The sequence below is a fragment of the Rhinatrema bivittatum genome, chromosome 4 (assembly GCF_901001135.1).
Source record: "Rhinatrema bivittatum chromosome 4, aRhiBiv1.1, whole genome shotgun sequence".
Lineage (NCBI taxonomy): Eukaryota > Metazoa > Chordata > Amphibia > Gymnophiona > Rhinatrematidae > Rhinatrema > Rhinatrema bivittatum.
The window spans coordinates 263,636,061-263,654,692 of record NC_042618.1 but is presented as its reverse complement, the minus strand read 5'-3'; the positions used below and the strand labels follow the sequence as shown (position 1 = coordinate 263,654,692).

The 18,632-nt window shown below is 43.7% G+C and overlaps 1 long non-coding RNA gene across 1 annotated transcript; it reads right to left on the bottom strand.

Annotated features, from left to right (window-relative positions):
• Positions 1-854: 854 nt before the first annotated feature.
• On the bottom strand, positions 855-11,888 carry LOC115090679. The gene is made up of 4 exons (XR_003856468.1): positions 4,303-11,888; positions 2,247-2,318; positions 1,967-2,062; positions 855-1,385 (listed from the first exon to the last, which is right to left on the bottom strand). It is a non-coding gene; the product is annotated as an uncharacterized LOC115090679 (long non-coding RNA).
• Positions 11,889-18,632: the final 6,744 nt, after the last annotated feature.

Genomic DNA, 18,632 nt, shown 5'->3' with positions numbered 1-18,632 from the left:
TCTCTCTGAGCCAGTTCAGAGCATGGAATCAGATCCCCTGAGATATTGGGCAGAAAAAGCTTCAATGTGGCCTAATCTTACCATAGTAGCACAATACTTTCTTTCCTGCCCACCCACCAGTGTGCAAAGTGAAAGAGTATTTTCATTGACAGGGAACATTGTGAGTCCACACCGTGCACGTTTGAATCCAGACTTAGAGGAATTGGTTTTCATCAAAATGAACCTTCCGCTGCTTGAGAATGCGAAAATTCGCTGTGACTGGGAGGAGGAGTGAGCCTCTTGTCTAGGATGGGGATGCAAGGTCGTTTGGGGACGCAGCAGGATGGAGCATTCAGCATCATGTGTATTTTTCACTTATTACCTAATATTAATGTGCAGCTGTGCGCTGCACAGCAGTGCACAGTGCACACTACAGTTCTTCATGTAATTAACTGTTGTTTTTTGGTATTTGTTTTCCCCCATTCCAGTTTCTTTTATTCCTTGTTCTATGTACGGCCTCCGGGCGAACTCGTTCTCAGTTCAAGTCTTGACATTGGCGCTACACTTGTGCTAATTCAACCAGACTGAATTTTTATATGTGAATGTGTATGAATGAGTGCCATACTGAATTTAAAAAACTTCGAAATTTGTTGGATTATATATAATACGATTACATCCATATCTGTTCTCTGTAAATTTAGTACCATACTACTTCATTTAGTAATAAAAATAATGAAGAATAAGTTCAATAACTTCTTTACATAATATATAGTACAGTAATAACATAATATAACTACAGAAAGACATCTATGAACGTAATCAAGCACAGGACAGTATCACATTATAATAATTGAGTCCACTAATATTTCTCAAATTAAAAATATTTTATTAAATAACAAAATATAATGAAAATAAATAATATTGTTATAAAAATATAACTTTTTAAAACAACAAAATAATAAAATAAAATAAAAATGCAGCTTTAGCAGCAGCAGCACCCCACTCAGGGCAAATTTTGATACGCATTCCTCAAGGATGTGGAGAGGAGGATGGCAACCCAGGAGGAGGATCCTGCTCTGGAGCAGAGGGCACTGGCATCTCCTCCTCACGAGGCATCTTGTGAGAAGGAGATACCTGTGCCCTCAGCTCCTGAATGGCCTCCTCCATGGCTGACAGCCTCCTCTCCACATCCTTGGAATGAGTTACAAAATCAGCCCTGAGGCTGTTTACTCCCTGCAGGATCTCCTTCAGCATGGTAAACTGCGCATGTGCAGTACAAACACAGCTTGGAAGAGATCCTGCAGGGAGTCAAACAGCAGTGGTGCTGGTGCTGGGTGCGGTGGTGGTGGCTGTGTCACTGCCACTAGTGGTGGTGGCTGTGGTGGTGGCTACTCTCTCTTCTTGGCCTGTAAAGAAATGTAAAAAAAAATGCAACATAAGATATAGAACAATACATATATGTGAAATAAATAAGCAAATATTGTACGCGCGCCAGCAAGTTTATAATATTAAAATAAAATCGACCCCTTAGTTTACTAAATTGTAGGGTTTTAGAAAAATGAGTCTATATTCTACAACATCAGAGAGGGAGAGTGGAGGGATATCATTCTAGATAATTAGATATTATATAAATATATAACATAACATACAGCTATCCCACTCTCTATAACTGACCACAAACAATAATTTTGTTTTTCAGCCTCAGACAGATATACTAGACAGTAGACACTACTACTTACTTACTGGCCCTGTGGCCCATAATATAAGCCATTAAGCCCGTGATAACGGGTTACATTTAAAAAAAAATGTTTCCAGTTCTTTTTTGGACACGGCACTTTTCTACACTTCTTCTTCCTCACTCACTCTCTTTCTCCCACTGCCTCCCTCCCTCCCCTCTCACTGACTGATACCCCCTTCCCTCACTCTCACCTCCCCCTCCTCCCATTTGCAGCACGTTGGTCAGGTCTCAATTATCTAATAATATTACCTGGCCCACTGGCTGCGGCTGTTGGCTCCGTCCTCCTCTGCTGATGGCTGCTGCTGGGCCCAGGAAGCCCCGTCTTGCCCCTGTCACTGTGTGGTTCTGTAGAAGACAGTTCAAAATTCAGAGAACAACAGTTAGAATTTAAAAAACAGGAATGGGATCAGACACAGGCAATCATTCACTGTTATAATAATAATTTAATAAACAAACATTAAACACAAATTCCATTACAATTAATTGAATAATATTTGTGTACTTGTGTAGTATTCTGAAAACAACCTACCAGGCAAGGGACGGGACAGGGTACGGCGGACCTCCTCGAGCCTCCTACGCTCGTGCAGTCGCAAATGGCGACCTGAGAATTAGAGGAATAAACAGGAAAAAGAATAACATTGATTAATTTAATTACAAACAATATGTCTAAGTTTTGCCTTGAACTACTAAGTTATTTTTTTATGCAACATAGAAATGTCAGTAATATAACTATTAGCAAACAGCACCAAAAAATATTTTTGGGGAAATTATATTATCAATGATCAATTCCCATGCAATTCCCCCTTGAGAAATTATTTTAGCATAAAATCTATCAATTTATTGATGCTCATAAATCGTGAGTCATTTCAATTCAAAGCACTACTTCACTGGGAGGCCATCGAGCCAATGTGTTGACCCGAACTAACTTCCCAATTAACTACAAAAGAGAAAAATTTTTTTGAAGGAATGGAGGAAGGGTTTCATATATCTGAGTTTAAAACCCCCACCAGGGTGAACTCAATCAGTGTATGTATAATCATAAACCAAACCTCCTCCGTCCCTTATTTGTTATTTGTTCTTTTTAGATAGTGTGCAACAAGCCTACACCCTTGAAGTGTTTTATTTAATGAAAAATCGCATTTAAATCCGAATGAGTCGTTCTTCTTTTTTTTGAAATGTCAAAGACGGATGAACTTCATAGAAAAATTTAAAAGTCCCGACTTATCTGCTGGAGATTGACAACCCGACGTAGCCACGTTTCTGGTCCGAACCCGGACCTTTCCTCAGGGGATGTTATCCTGTTTGAAAACCAGTCGGTGTACTGAAGTTATCCACCATATTAGAAAATCTCTCTCAGGACGCCGAATGCGCTCCCTGTATTGAAACGCCGCTTCTTACCCGCCACTGTTATTTTAACCTGTGCACACAGATGGTAAACCCACCAATCGCAAACATTCATTGTTGTGACGTAATGACGTCTATTTAAAAACGGCTTGATCAAATCCTGCCTTCAGGCATCAGCTGGAAACACATAGTCCTGCACAATGAAGCAATGATTTAAATCAATGAAACCCAGTCTAAAGCTTCATTCAACCCCATGGGGGCTTGGGTTTTTAACGTGAAAATCCAAAAAGCTTCTCTTTTGTTGAGTAACCCTTCTCGATCACCACCTCGCGGTGCAATCGGCACCTGATCAATAACAGTCCATTTCAATGCGCCAAACAGATGACCCTGCTGTACACAATGTGACACTATGGGTGCTGTGAGAGAAGCTGTATTTAATTTTGACTTGTGCTCATTCAATCTTACTCTAACTTTTCTAGTAGTTCTACCCACATACACTCGAGGACAAGGGCAAATAATTGTATAGACCACATGGTCAGAATTACAAGATGTATTGAAATTACGAAAAACTCGATAACCTGTAATAGGTTCAAGCCACTGATGTCCATCAATACTATTGTTACAATGTGGACATTGTCCACAGCGTTGATGTCCTTCAAAAGGACCCTCTGATCGTGATGAAAACTGTGCATGAACTAATTTATCTTTGATGTTAGAACCACGAGTGGTCACAATTAATGGAATCTCCTTGAAGATATCATGAAGCGCTAAAACGTGCCAATGGCGACGTATTGATGCAGGAATAGCATTCGTTGCTACCGACTGTTTTAATACACAAACTAATTGTGGGTCTTGTTTTGAAGGCTTGTTTTGCATGGGAATTGATCATTAGTAATATAACTATAACATTAACTATTACTTAGATAATATTTCAATGTGGCTTTCCAAATCATAAATACCACCATTTCAAAACAATAAATATAAATATTAATAATAATACCAGATAAATTTCTTTCTTTTGTAGTCTAGTAGTACTGACTGTAGTGTAAGGGTGGTACACTACTACTATATTTTCAGTTCTTCTAAAATGTATTTTAAATTAGTTGTACTGTACTTTACTTACTACTTCTAACTTTATATAACTCACTCTATGCTACTACTACAAATAAATACTCAATTCAATTTTAAAATACAAATGAAAATATACATAATAATAATTGACCATCATTATTATCTCTCACCTTTCTTCTTGAGACAGCTGTCTTCAGAAAGTCAGAGCTGAATGCAGGGGCTGTCTCCCTCCCACTTCACATGTCTGTTCAGATGGGCCATGCAGATAAAATTGGTGAGAAAAAACTGTGCTCAAGTTTGCAGTTCCTGTGTTAAACTTCTTTTTTTTCACTAGAGTAGCATAAAATAAAATGAAGTACTTTGTGTATTAAACTGAAGAAACTTTACATAAAATGAAATTAAGTACTTCTCTTTATTTAATATGCTACTTTAATGAAACAAAACATTTAATAAAGAAATTTGCGACCTGAGCAAACATTAACACACTATAGGAAAACAAAACAAAAAAGCTTATTTATTTTATTATACTTAGTTTATTATTATTACTTACAGTAATATTTAAAGAGCACTTTGTTTTCTCTCTCTCTCTTTCTCTCTCTGTCTCTTTCTGCTGCACTGCTGCACTGCGTGCTGTCTCTATGTCTCTCTGCGTGCCTGATAGCAAAATGGCCACAGGAAATAGCAAGAAGCATGCGCGGCTTAGTGCGCACTAATCGCGATTTAGTGCGCACTAACCCGATTAGTGCGCACTAACATAAATCAGTTAAATATATGATTCTAATTTTCTATTGGCTGTCTCCAAGGAGGTGACAGCCAATGCGGATGCTGAACGATACTTCTAACTAACGAACATTGCCTCAAATGTTACTTTTAAACCATTAAGTAACATTTTTTGATAGTGCGCACTAACCCCGGGTTAATGCGCACTAATCGGAAAGACCCGATTTTTGTTTTTTAAAATAAGCCGATCACGATTTGGATCAGCTGCCAGACGATCCTGATCGTTAAAACGATCTGACACCCGATTCACATCCCTATTAGAAACAGGAAGAACAACAAATTAGGAGAAATCAAGCAGAGCAGTTGCAGAGCATGATGATCATGCCGCCATATTGCTCCTCCCCACACACTAAGTTTTCTATTAGATTCCATGAAAATTATTTGATAGCATCATTCAACCAATTATTCTGTATGGGAATGAAATCTGGAATCTATACAGGGTGGTGTTGTGTTTCCCGGCTGTGGCAGGCCTGCGGCTGGCTCCACTAACCCCCAATGCCCGGTCCCAGACCTGGCCCACCTTCCCTGGCAGCAGTGGGCAGCCGCCTCCGCTCTCACGCTCCGCCTGTGCTCCTAGGTCCCTCCGGTGTACCTGCGGTCTCCTTCAGTATCAGCCAGGCCTCCCCACGTGTGTCGCGGGGAGACGCCACTACCTCCTAGTTTCCAGCCTGTCCGCCTTAGGCACGCTTGCCTTCCCTGGCTTTAAAGGGACCGTGGCAGGAAAGCCTCCCGTGGTCCCAGATGATGACACCATCCAGCCTCCGTATCTAAGGCGATCCCTGCCATTCAGATGGGCCTTGTCAACAGATATCCATGCTTCCTGTTGCGTGCTTTGTTGCTGTTTGTTCCAGTTCCTGTTCCAGCATTCCTTTACCGGTCCCTTTTCCAGTACCTGTTCCTTCCTCCAGTATCTGTTCCAGTTTCCTGCTCCTTTTACCCTTCGGACAGACCTCCCTGGCTTTGACCCTTGCTTGAACCTTACCTTGTCTCCAGCCTCCTGCTCTGACTTCTGCTTGAACTTGACCTCGTCCCCAGCCGCCGGTCCCGACTTCTGCTTGAACCTGACCTTGTCTTCAGCCACTGGGATCCTTGCTTGGATGTGGTCTCATCTTAGGCTTTGCTACTTACAGTTCGAACTTAACTTTGTTCTTAACCATGCTTCCTGATTCAGTCTGTCCGGACTTTGGAACCCGGCCTCATCTTCAGTTCTGCCTGTCTAGCTGGCTGGACTTGCGTCTGCTCCAGCCAGTTCGACCTTGCATCTTGCCTCTCCGCTGCTTCTTGACACCTCGCCTTGGTCACCTGCTCCGGGATCAACCACCCGGAGGCCCACCTAAGTCCAGCCTGCCCTGGAACCCAAGGGCTCAACCTGCGGGAAACGAAGGCTGGTATTGGCAAAGTTCCCAGTTGGCCTCTGCTTCCCATTTGGCCTCGCCTCCCAACGGTGGGGACCCATGAGGGCTTCCCCCATAGGTAGCACCAACACTACCTCAGGCCAAGGGTCCACCTCCACAACAGACTGCCAAGGCCATGGACTCGGCGGAGCCTTCCGCCCTCCAGGCCATTCCAGACCTGGCCTTGAAGATCCAGGTACAGCAGTGGTTCTTGGAAGTGTTGGCTACCTCCATTGAACGCCTCAATGCCCGTCTGGACTCTCACTCTGGTTGTGTGGTCCCTATGTCCACACCATTCAGTTCTCAGGCACTGGCTACCTCGACCAGAGCTATGCTTGTTCTGCCTGCTGCATCCTGGTTCAACGGGGACCCGAAACTTTGCAGGGGCTTCATAAACCAATGTTATATGCAATTTTCTCTACAACCTTCCGTCTTCCAGGATGACCTCACGAAGGTGACCGTCATCCTTTCACTCCTTGAGGGCAAGGCTTTGGCTTGGGCTTCTCTCTTATGGGAGAGAATGGACTCTCTTCTCCAAGAACTATCACATTTTGTGACTACCTTCCGGATGTTTGATGATCCAGGGAGGCAGGCTACGGCCAGTTCTAATCTCCTGCATCTGCGTCAAGGTCATTGAGCATTCAACGAATACACTATAGAGTTCTGTACTCTAGTAACTGAATTGGGCTTGCAGGAGGAGTGCCTCCGAGCCATTTATCTAGATGGCCTGTCACCCCCAGCTCAAGGACAAGCTTGCAGCCCGCAAACTACCCTCCTCTCTCGAGGATCTGATTAATCTCACGGGTCGCATAGACCATCACCTCCAAGAGCGCCACCGGGAAGCTCGGGTACCCAGATGCCCCACTGTGGAACGTTCTCACTTTCCACCTGCGGTGGGCCCCGCAGCCACCAGAGCCTCGTCGTCTACTAAGTTCGAGGAACTCATGCAACTGGGATGTGGATGCCTCACTTCCAAGGAGCGCCTTAGGTGGAGGCATTACGGTCTTTGCTTATACTGTGGAGCTGCAGGACATCGCCTGTCTTCCTGACCCATCCATCTGGGAAACTCGCTGGCCTGAGTTCAGTAGGGGTCCTGAACTTGGCGCTACCTCTCCGGCCCCCCCCCCCCCCCCCCCAAAACTAACGTTACCGGTTACCTTGACCTGGAACTCCTGTTCCTTTCCCACCCTTGCTTTGGTCAATTCAGGAGCTGGCGGGAACTTCCTAGTGAAGGATTTGGCCCAACTCCTGGGCATTCCTACTCATACTATCGAGAAATCACTCCTTATTGCCTCCATCCATGGTGACCCTCTACCTGGAAGGATCTCCCAAGTCACCGTTCTTGTTCACCTCCTCACCGGAACTCTGCATGAAGAGGAGGTAGACTTCTTCATCCTGGATAAGTCCATCCACTCAGTGGTGCTAGGGTTACCGTGGCTCCAACCCATTCACCCCGATTCCATTGGGGAACCCTGCAACTCGCCGAATGGAGTCCCGCTTGCATCATGCTTGACTCAGGAAAGTGGAATCACCTGCTGTGATCCCATTGGCGGTCACTGTCTCGGGCCTTCCTGCACCCTATGCTGACTTTGAGGATGTCTTCTCTGAACAGAAGAGAGACATCCTTCCACCACACTTGGAGTTCAACTGTCTCATTGACCTCTAGCCAGGTACAACAGGGGCAGGACTTACCCTCTTTCTGTCCCAGAAACCCGAGCTATGTGGGACTAGTGCAGGTTTTTTCTTCGTCACCAAGAAGGCTGGGTCACTAAAATTGCATAGACTACCGTGGCTTGAATGCCATCACCCGCAAGGACAAATACCCCATGCCTTTGATCAATGAGTTATTTGACCGCCTCCAATGGGGCAACCATCTTCACTAAACTTGACCTGCGAGGAGCCTATAATCCGGTTCGTATTCGCCCTGAAGATGTTTGGAAGACCATCTTCAATACCAGGGATTATTTATTTTATTTATTTAACAACTTTTTTATACTGACATTCGTGGGTACATCATATCGGTTTACAAGGAACTAAGAGAAATACAACGAACAAGGCAAAAGGGTAAGGGTGCAAATAACAATAGATATAGATTAACTAATAAGGATATAGAATTAGTAAAAAGAAAACAGTAATCAGATAACAGTAAACATTTATTTTATTTATTTATTTAAAATATTTCTATACCGGACTTCATGAATGGGATTCATATCAGGCCGGTTTACATGGAACAAGGGATAAACCAAAGTAAGCAAAACAAGAAGGCCAAAACTAGCAAAATTACAATATAACAGGGGGATTAAACTTGGGAGCTATAGTAGCTAGGAATAAGAGAGATAGGAATTAACTACATATAAATCATATAAGATAGGTTATGAAATTAGTAAACATTCAGTTCCTTGATCTGAGTCATAATGATAACATAATAGGGGTTAGCTAGGGACAACAATATGGGGAGAAAATAAATAACTAAGGTAAAATAATAAAATGGAGGGGAGGGGTGAGGGAGCTGGAAGACTTATGCTGGGAAGGCCTGCTTAAAGAGCCAGGTCTTTAGCTTTTTTCTAAATTTGTACTGGCAGGGCTCAGAGCGGAGTTCCGAGGGGAGAGCATTCCAGCGGGAGGGACCAGCCACAGAAAGGGCTCGCTCCCTGGTGGAGGTGAGATGAACATTCTTGAGGGAGGAGGTGTGTAGGGTAGCTTTGTGGTAAGTTCTAGTGGGGCGGTTGTGGAGGGTGAAGCCAGTTGGAGTTGTGATAGTATAGTGCTTTATGGATAATAGTAAGAGTTTTGTACAGGATACGTGAGGGAATAGGGAGCCAATGAAGTTCTTTGAGGACAGGGGTTATATGATCAGATTTACGGGTATTGGAGAAGGTTCTGGCAACCGCATTCTGCGGTATTTGAAGAGGTTTGATGGTAGCATACGGGAGACCCAGGAGAAGGGAATTGCAGTAATCCATTTTTGAGCAGATGGTCGCTTGTATAACAGTGCGGAGATCATGTGTGTGGAGAAGGGGTTTGAGTTTCTTCATGACATGGAGCTTATAGAAGCCTTCTTTTAGGACTGTGCTGATGTGTTTTTTGAAGTTAAATTGTTGGTCAATTATGATACCAAGGTCACGTAGTGGTCGAGTTGAGGGAGAGGTTACTAGAGGGGGCTAGCCTAGCGTTCTGAGGATTTGAGATGATGAGCAGCTCAGTTCTTTTTAGTGTTGAGTGATAAATGGAGGTTCGTGAGGAGGGTGCTTATGGAGGAAAGGAATTTCTCCCAAAATTTTAAGGAACTGGTGATGGATTCTTGTATAGGTATAAGGACTTGGACGTCATCAGCATATAAAAAGAATTTGAGGCCCAAGTCAGATAGGTGGTGGCAGAGGGGTAACAGGTATATATTGAAGTGGGTGGAGGAAAGGGAGGAACCTTGTGGGACGCCTTGGGCAAGGGGGATATGGGAGGATTCAGAGTTTCTTATTTTTACTGTGTATTGTCTATTGGTAAGGAAGGATTTGAACCAAAGGTAGGCTGCACCTGATATGCCTATGCCCGAGAGACGAGAAAGGAGGAGCTTGTGGCTGATCGTATCAAACACAGCTGAAATGTCAAGGAGGGCAAGGATATAACCTTGACCTTGGTCAGTGCCTTTGAGGAGGGTGTCTGAGAGAGCGAGTAGTAAAGTTTCTGTGTTAAAATGCTTATGAAAACCAAATTGGGACGGGTGTAAGATATTATGGATGTCAAGGTAGTCCATGAGTTGTGCATTAACCATCTTTTCCATGATTTTAGCTAAGAAGGGCAGGTTGGAGATGGGACAGTAGTTGGAGGGATCTTTAGGGTCAAGGGTGGGTTTTTTGAGGAGGGGTTTGACCGCAGTGTGTTTTAGTGTTTTAGTGTTAGTGTGTCCGGCACTTTGCCAAGAGAGAGTGAACAGTTGATTATGTTGGCTAAGGGTTTGGCAATGATGTGTGGAATGGATAACAGGGCTTTAGTAGGGATGGTATCCGAGGGGTAGGTTGCAGGTTTGATTTTGGTTAGTATGGATTCAATTTCTTTGGGGGAGGTGAGGACAGGGGAGTCTAGGATGGCATTGGCAATGTGAAGGGGGGGATTCACAGAGGTAGGGGTGATGGGGAGACGGCTAAGAATGATTGCTATTTTGTCCTGAAAAGAGTGGGCAAGTTCTTCGCTTTTACTTTTAGCATCTTCATCGGAGATGAGGTGTGGAACAGATTTAGTAAGGCTTGCAACATAAGAGAATAGCGCTTTGGCGTTGAATTTGTATTCATGTATTTTGGTAGCATAGAAATCACGTTTCATTTTGAGGGTGGAAAGTCTAATTGTGAAGGGTGGATTTGTATATTGAGGCATGTTGTGGGGTAGGGTCTTTGCGCTATGTCCTCTCTTTCAGTCTGAGGTCATTTTTCATTCTTTTGAGCTCGGGTGTATCCCATGGTTTCTTAGTTTCTTGTACTTGGTGGAGATCTTTGCTAATGATGGGGCATATTTCATTGGCGATTTTGTTAGTAATATTATTCCATGCAGCGAAAGCAGTGTCAGGAGAGGAGCAGTCTAGATCATTGAGGGAGTCGGCGAGGGCTGAGATCAGATCCTCTGCCGAGCAGGGTTTTCTAAACCTGATGGTGTTCCTGAGAGGTGGGTTGTGTGAGGTGGTGGAGTTAGAAGAGAGTAGCGCCTGTATAAGTGAGTGGTCTGACCAAGGTACCGGTGTACAGGAGGGTGAGGAAGGGGAGAGAAAGCGAGAGTTGACAAAGATAAGGTCAAGTGTTTGGCCTGCTTTGTGAGTAGGTGATGTGATGAGTTGTCTAAAGCCGATCGCGACGAGAGAGCTAAGGAGCGTTTCACAGGAGGAGGGAAGGGGGAGGGAGTCAACATGGAGATTGAAATCTCCTAATATGATAGCTGGGCATTACGAATATCTTGTGATGCCATTCGGCCTTTGTAACACCCCTGCGGTGTTTCAACGCATGATCAAAGAAATCTTCCGCGACTTGCTCTATGTGAAGGTCGTTGCCAACTCAGACGACAACCTTATTTTTTCAAAAGACCTCGCTACCCATCATTCAGATGTCCGCATGGTGTTGCAGCGCCTGCGTAAAAATCACCTTTTTGCCAAGCTGAGCAAATACTTGCTTGAGAAACAGAGCCTGCCCTTCCTAGGGTATATCATCTCTCGACGTGGCTTCTCCATGGATCCTGCTAAGCTATGAAGCATCCAAGATTGGCCCCAGCCTCTTGGATGCTTCATAGCATCTCCACTGTTCCTGGGCTTTACCAATTATTATCGTCACTTCATAGTCAATTATTCTCTGTTTGATGCACCCCTCACGGCCCTCACCCATAAGGGGCGTGACACCAAGAACTGTCCTCAGAAGCCATTGCGGCCTTTCAGGCCCTCAAAGACGCTTTCCTGCACTGACCTTGTTTACGCCTGAACCGCCCTGTGATAGAGTATATGCCAGAAAGCCTCAGACTGCCTTAACGGACCGGCTCCAACTATCTGGCCCGGTCCACCTTAAGACACACAGGAAAGGGATCCTCGGGTGGGGGCGTTTCCCTGAGGTAAGGGATACAAAGGTGAGGCCCTGAGAGAGTTAGAGAGGCCCCAGGAAGAAGAAGGAAGCTGTAATCCAATGCTGTGTTTGTTCTGGACATTTTCTTTGCTTGTCAGTCTGCTGAGGTAAGCAGCCATTTGCTTCTCTTCTGTTATATAATTTTGTAAATAAACCGATAAAAAGCAGACCATTCTCCAGCCTGGTCTGTTCTGCGGCCTATCCCAGTCATAGACCGCTCCAAGGGCATCATATATGGTGGCAGAAGTGGGATTACCTGTTCTAAGTGTCTGCACAGACAGGGACCCACACTAGCAGAAACAAAAAAAATATATTGGGGGGGGGCGGGGGGCCTGGCTGCAATGGCAGCCACTCAGGATTTTTTTGTTGTTGTTTATTTGTACTGGCTAAGGAGAGAAGCTCTGCTGGAGGGAGGGAACAGAAGAAGTGAGTCAGAGCTGGAGAAGCAGGCTTTTCTTTTGTTTGGTTATTTTCTTCAAAGAAGAAGGGGAAAGGTTTCCGGCCTTGAAGGGGCAGGAGCTCAGAATAGCCTTTGCAGGAACCTCCTTGAGAAATGGAGCAGTTACTGCAAGCCCTGGTGGAGGGACAGCAACAGCTCCGGGCAGCCGCTCAGACCCAGTATGCGCAGCACCAGCAGCTACAGTCGAGAATGACCAGGATATATTTGTTTTTGCGGCTAGACCACTCTAAGGGGCCTACCAAGTCCATAGCGACCCTCTCAAAAGATGTCTCTATAATTGGCATGGGCACTAGGGGAGCTACGTGCGTTGCTGCCGGTCTGGTCAGCTGACAGATAGGGCAGGACTGACAGTAGTCCTGAACATGTCGATACAAGCCAGGCCAATAGAACTGGGCTAAAATCTTTTCTCGTGTTTTCTCTTCCCCTAGGTGGCCCCCCAAAAGATGACTATGGGCAAGCCGCAACACTTGCTGAATATACTGCTAGGGAACCAAAAGCTGCTCAACCGTTTCGCCCTCCAGATTCCCCTTTGCTACTCTGTATACTAAATTTTTCTTGAGTACAAAAAAAGAGGGGGGCGCTGGTTTTTGACCCTCCACCCCAGAGGCTAATTCCCCATCTATCATCTGTACATTCTCCTGGGCCCCTTTTAATGTCCCATCTTCTTGTTGGGCCCGCCTAAAATTCCCGGGGATACTCCCTTGGGAGAGGAAAAGTCCACCCGCGGGCGCAGAAATTAGAAGCAATTACCCGAGTCCCGGTTCCACAGACAAAGAGTAAGGTGAGAGCCTTTTTAGGTCTCATCGGTTACTATCGACTGTTCATACCAAACTTTTCAGAAAAAGCGGAGTCCCTCACATGCCTATTACAAAAGAGAGCCCCAGAGAAGGTTAGATGGTCTGCAGAAGCAGTGGAAGCCTTCCAGGGTTTAAAGAAAGACATATGCTCGGAACTTGTTCTGCTAAGTCCGGACTTTACTAAGCCCTTTATAGTACAGACAGACACATCAGAGGTGGGGCTAGGAGCCGTGCTCACACAAGAGAGAGAAGACGAAGAACACCCCGTAGCCTTCATTAGCAGGAAGCTACTACCCCATGAGAGACGCTATTCAACAATAGAGAAAGAGGCCTTAGCTGTCAAATAGGCCTTGGAGGCTTTTCGTTATCTACTGGGCCGCCAGTTCACGCTGGTAACAGATCACCAATCCCTTTGTCTGGGTCGCTCGGAATAAGGAGTCCAATGGACGAGTAATGAGGTGGTTTCTGGCACTCCAACCATTTGACTTTACAGTTCGACACAGAGCAGAGAAGGCGAATATAAATGCAGACTTCCTTTCTAGGGAAGTCTCCCTTGTACAGGAAGGCACTCAACTAAGGAAGATTGAGCTGAGGGGGAGGGCATCACATGCCCCTTCATCATTGAAGTCGATGCTTCTGCTTTCGGAGCAGGGGCATGTTGAGTCAACATTCCCTAAAAGGGGATCTACGCCCGTGTTTATTTTCATAAATTCTGCCCCGCGGAGCAAAATTATAGCATCGGGGATCGAGAACTCCCTGCGATTGTTGCACCCGGTCGCAGACGGCTGCGACCTCTCTTGCTCACCTTTTTTCTTGCTACTTTGTCAATTCTCGGAAGAGTGGCGGCCTCTGCCAGCGAACGCCAACTCCCTGGCATCCCCAGGACAGCGTGGGCGATGCCAACCGCCATCTTGTTCTTGAAGTTACCTAGCGCGCGCGTGCATGGGCCATCTTTTATACATGTCATGGCGGGAACCTCGGGGGGGGGGGGGGGTCCCCTCTGCATGACATCACCACCTCGCTGTATTTAAGCTGACTGGCCCTACGCTTAGATGAGTTAGCAAGGAGTTCTTCTCTTTGCTGAATCTGCTTCTCCTTGAACTTCCAGTTCCTGTTCCTGTTTAGGTGGGAAACGCTTTGAGTACCCGCTTCTCGGGGACTCTTCCGCATCCCTAGGCTATCCGCTCCTCGGAGGGCCTTCCTGCCTTGTTCTCCTGGAACCAAGCCTCATGAGTACCACGTAGCCTCATCTCTGCCAAGCCTTGCTGGGATTCCCTGTGGTGTACCCCATGCCTCGGGCCACTACCGCATTCTCACCAGCCGGATTCGCTACATCTCTCCTGCACTGCAGGAGATTGCTTCTACATCCTCAAGTACTTCTGAGCTCCAGGACCTCAGACTACCACAACACCATCTGCCTCATCCAGTCATCTTCGGTGTACCTCACACTGTGGGCCACTACCGGATCTGCACACCTGAGGTATTTGCTACTCTATTGAGAAGACTGTCTGGCATACCCCGTGCTGCGGGCCACTACCGGATCATCTCATCTGAGGTATCACCCTGGGCATACCCCATAGCTCAAGAACTGTACTTTGACTGCTTTACCCACGGGTTCTTCTCAAGAACTGTACTTTGACTGCATTACCCACTCCACGGATTCTGCTCAAGAACTGCACCTTTATTTATTATTTATTTATTTAGTGTTTTTTATACCGTCGCTAAGTTATATACCATCGCAACGGTTTACATGTAGGCACATAAGTAAGTTTGGAGTAAGCGTACTGTAGTACATTCTAACCGGTGCCATTAAGTTTCGGTTACATTAAATCATAAAAATACGTACAAATGTTTAGTGATGTAGGTTCTGGCCAGGTGTACCTAGAAGGTACTTTTACAGGTAAAAAAAAAATCACATTTACTGTGTTATCTTATTACATTCATTGTGTACTTAATATGTTAAAATATTGTAATGCACATTTATGAGAATAGTGCTGTGTGCCGGTGCTCTTCTGTTTATTCCAGTGTATTTTCTATTCTCCGGTCTCTTTATAAAAGGCTTGTTTAAAAAGCCATGTCTTTAGACTTCTCTTGAATGTTTTGGGGTCTCTCTGTAATCTGATCTCCAAAGGCATTGTGTTCCAGAGTGTGGGTCCTGCTAAAGACAATGCCCTCTCTCTTACCTGTGTTAGTCTCACTGTCTTGACCGAGGGAATGGTTAAGAGAGCTTTGTTTGCTGAACGAAGGTTCCTATGTGGTACGTGTACCCGTAGTGCGGTGTTTAGCCAGTCTGCTTTTTCATCATGTATTAGTTTATGTATGGTGCATAGTGCTTTGTATTTTATTCTTTGTTCTATGGGTAGCCAGTGAAGTTCGGCCAGCGTTTCAGTTATATGGTCTCTTCTTTTTTTTCCAGTTAGTATTCTCACTGCTGTGTTTTGTAGAATTTGAAGTGGTCTTATTGTTTTATTTGGGAGTCCTAGAAAAAGTGCATTACAGTAATCGGTACTGGCGAAAACTAGTGCCTGAAGCACTGTTCTGAAATCTGCAAGAGTTAGTAATGGTTTAAGTTTTCTGAGGATCATGAGTTTAGCATAGCCTTCTTTTACTTTTAGCAATATGTGTTGTTTTAGATTAATTTTGGTGTCCATTATTATTCCTAGGTTCCTTACTTTTTTCGCTAGTTCTATTTTCTGGTTATTTTTGAGTATAATTGGGGTTTGAATGATTTCGATATATTTTCTTTGTAAGTGTAGAAATTCTGTTTTTTCAATATTGATCACTAGTTCCATTCGGTTTAGTAGTTGTTTTATGATGTCTAGGTACATGTTAGCTAGGTTTAATGTTTTTTCTATTGAGTCATCGATTGGTAGAATTAATTGAATATCATCTGTGTAGATGTAATGTATGATTCCTAATCCTGCTAGTAGATGGCATAATGGAAGCATGTATATGTTAAAAAGGGTTGCGGACAAGGCTGATCCCTGCGGTACACCTGTTTCAAGATTGAATTTGTCTGATAGTGTGTTGTTGATCTGAACTTGAAAGAACCTGTTTTTAGATATGAGCAGAACCAGTTTATTGTTTCGTTGTGTAGTCCAATCTCTTCTAGTCTTTTTAGTAGAATTTTATGGTTTACTGTGTCACAGGCTGCTGCTAAGTCTAATTAGAATGTATTGTTTTCCACTATCAAAACCTCTTAGGATGTTGTCTGCAAGTGAGAGGAGCAGTGTTTCGGTACTGTAGTGTTTGCGAAATCCATGTTGTGATGGATATAGTAAGTTATTGTTATCAAGGTGTTCAGCTAGTTGTTTCTGTACTGTTTTTTCTATTAATTTGGCTAATAAGGGTAGATTTGAGACTGGACGGTAGTTGTTTAGGATCAGGGGGGTCACTGTTTTTTTTCTTTATGATTGGTTTTATAATTGCTCCTTTTAGTATATCTGGCATTGTTCCTTCTTTTAGGGATAGATATAATCTTAGCTAAGTTTGGGGAGACTGTATTGGCTTTTTTTTATGTCAAATGTTGGTATTGTGTCGATTTTGTGTGGAGCTGGGTTTAGATTTTTTAGTATGGATTCTACTTCTAGCTTTGATATTTCAGTGAATGAGGTCCATTGAGTAATGTCTCTTTTTTGTAATGTAATTTCTTGGTTGGTGTTGTTTGGCGGTTTGGATCTTAAGTTTGTAATTTTGTCGCTGACGAATTTAGCTATTTCGTTGCATTTTGATTCTGGTAGACTTAGGGGTGATTCTTGTTTGTCATTGGTGAGATTTGCTACTATGAAGAATAAGGTTCTTGGGTTGTTAGCGAACTCAATTTTGTTGCTGTAGTATTCTTTTTTAACGGTCAGAATAACATTTTTGTAAAAGGCAAGATGTTTTCTGAATTTGGTTAGGGTTTTGGTTGTTTTGAGCTTTCTCCATTTTTTCTCTATTTTCCTGAGAGTTCTTTTTGCATCTTTTACTTTTTCGTTGTGCCAGGGAATAACTTGTTTTGCTTCTTTTTTACACATTACTTTGATGGGGTTTATTTCATCTGCTATCCTTTTAGTTGAGTTAAACCATGCTTCCGTTGCGGAACTGCAGTTATTGTAGTTAATATTTGTGAATTTTTCCTCTAGTTTGTCTTTTAGTTTTTCAATATTATAGGGTGGACGGTACTTGAATTCTATCGGTTTATGGTTTAGATTTGTTTGTGGTTTAAGGAATTTAATGTTGGAATGAATCAGGAAATGGTCTGACCAAGGTATTTGAGTGTATTCAGTTTTAACATGTTCTAAACATTTGTGGTTGATGAAGGTAAGATCAAGAGACTGTCCCGCTTTGTGTGTTGAGTTGTCTGTTATTAATGAGAAACCTAATGCTGTCATAGTGTCTAACAGTGTCTGGCATGTATCAGTTAACGGGTGGACGTCCATGTGAAGATTAAAGTCGCCTAGCACTATGGAGGGTTTAGATATGTTTAAGTGTGTTGTAAGAAACTCAATAAGTGGTGAGATATTTAATTCGAGGAGGGTGGGTGGACAGTAAATGAGGCATATTTGTATGTTGTTAGTGTCAAAGATGGCGATTTTATGATTTGTAGGGGGAGTTATTGGGATTAATTTACATTTAATGGTTTTTTCAATAATTAATAAGAGGCCACCTCCTCACTTATTTATTCTGGGTACTGAGAAAAATTCATAATTTCTATGTGCTATGTGTTATTGCAATGAAGTTTGGTTTATTGTCATATAGCAGGTCTGTGATGATTGGGAACATTTTTGCTACTGATTGTGCATTTACTAATAAGAATGCTAACATTAACATGTTGTTTATGGTGGATTTATTTTAATTGTTGGTCCTTTTTATCTGTATAAGGTTGCTATGTGAGTTTTCTTTTGACTCTTTTATTGTATGTTATGTCTGTTAAGTGAAAAGTTTTTTCCATATTTACCTTTGTTTAGGCAGACTGTGATTTGTTTCGCTGGTACTTCTCTTTCATGTTCCAAGTTGATTGGTTTTGTCTTGTGTAGTATATGGTTGGTCTCTCAGTCCACGGGTTATGCTTTCTCTTTCTTCCATAATAAAGTCTATACTACAGCTGTGTCCTAGCTACTGAGACAACGCCTACAGACATCTCTCACCTCGGCCCAGGATTCACATCCATACCAAAACATAACAGCGATTAAACTAGCCCTTGAAGAATGGCGCCTCTGGCTGGAGGGTGCTCAACATTGGTTCACGATATTCACAGACCAAAAGAATCTGAAGCATTTCCGACACGACCAGCGCTTGAATTCTCACCAGGCCCACTGGGCGTTGTTCTTTACCCAGTTTGATTTTGACCTACATTATCGTCCGACCAAGAAAAATTTGCATGCGGATGCCTTGTGCCATTCATTCGAGCCTGAGGATTCCCCAGAAGAGCTTCGACATATCATCGACCCAGCCTGCATCTCCTTGTCTGCCACCATGACCATGCCTGCCGGGAAA